This window comes from Penaeus monodon, chromosome 28 (assembly GCF_015228065.2).
Source record: "Penaeus monodon isolate SGIC_2016 chromosome 28, NSTDA_Pmon_1, whole genome shotgun sequence".
In the NCBI taxonomy this organism is placed as follows: Eukaryota; Metazoa; Arthropoda; class Malacostraca; order Decapoda; family Penaeidae; genus Penaeus; species Penaeus monodon.
In genome coordinates, this window is record NC_051413.1 from 1107778 (window position 1) to 1108667 (window position 890).

Below are 890 nucleotides of genomic sequence, written 5' to 3' on the forward strand. Positions count from 1 at the left end.
AAGAAAGCACTTTCTTGTCCGTGAAATCCGACAGGAAACCTTTTGTTTACTGGCCCTTCTTATGGTCCTCTCCTTACTAAGTGTTTCCTGATTTGAGGTTATATATTGTGTGTTACTTCTATAGATTCTTAATAAGGAATGAATATACGGTAGAGAGAGAAACCGTGAATGGATATAAAGAAATTATATAGGGTGTACATCTTTCGTAAGTTTGTCGGTTCGAAGTATTTAGGAGTTAATATATTATGTTTTAATCGCAAATGAGGGCGTTGCCTCCATAGATTCTTAATAACTAAGAAATGCAAAGAAAGAAAATTATATAGAAAGGAAAACTGTTAATAATTAAAGAAAATTAAAGAAAAAAATCCGTTGTGAATTGTATATGATATACATTCTTCGTGACATTATTGGTTCAAGGACTAAACCGATAGTTTCCTTATTCAAGGTTATTTGACCTTATGTTTATATTATATATTCCTTTTTTTCCAAAATTATTCGACATCAGACGGAAAAAAATAATAAATACTTGACACTTTCTTTACTCGTTATTATCGTATGTTTTTAGAATTTGAATTTGCTTTAGAATAGACAGTGTTGTTAAAAAGTCTTGTTACTGAAAAGATGTTCCACTGTAGTTTTAAGGCGTGTGTTAGCTTCATTCATGAATAAAAACAACTGACAATCGATAATGACCAACAGAACACCTGACCGCAACCCTTTCTTTGGACAGAACGCTCAACTAAACATAGAATCTGTTCCTTTAACTACACATGTCACAATCCAAATACCCTCACACATCATTAATACGAACCACCCATTATCTACAAAGAACGATAATAAAATAAACCTGCTATCCAAAACTACACATTTACCACAAATCTCCCGAACGG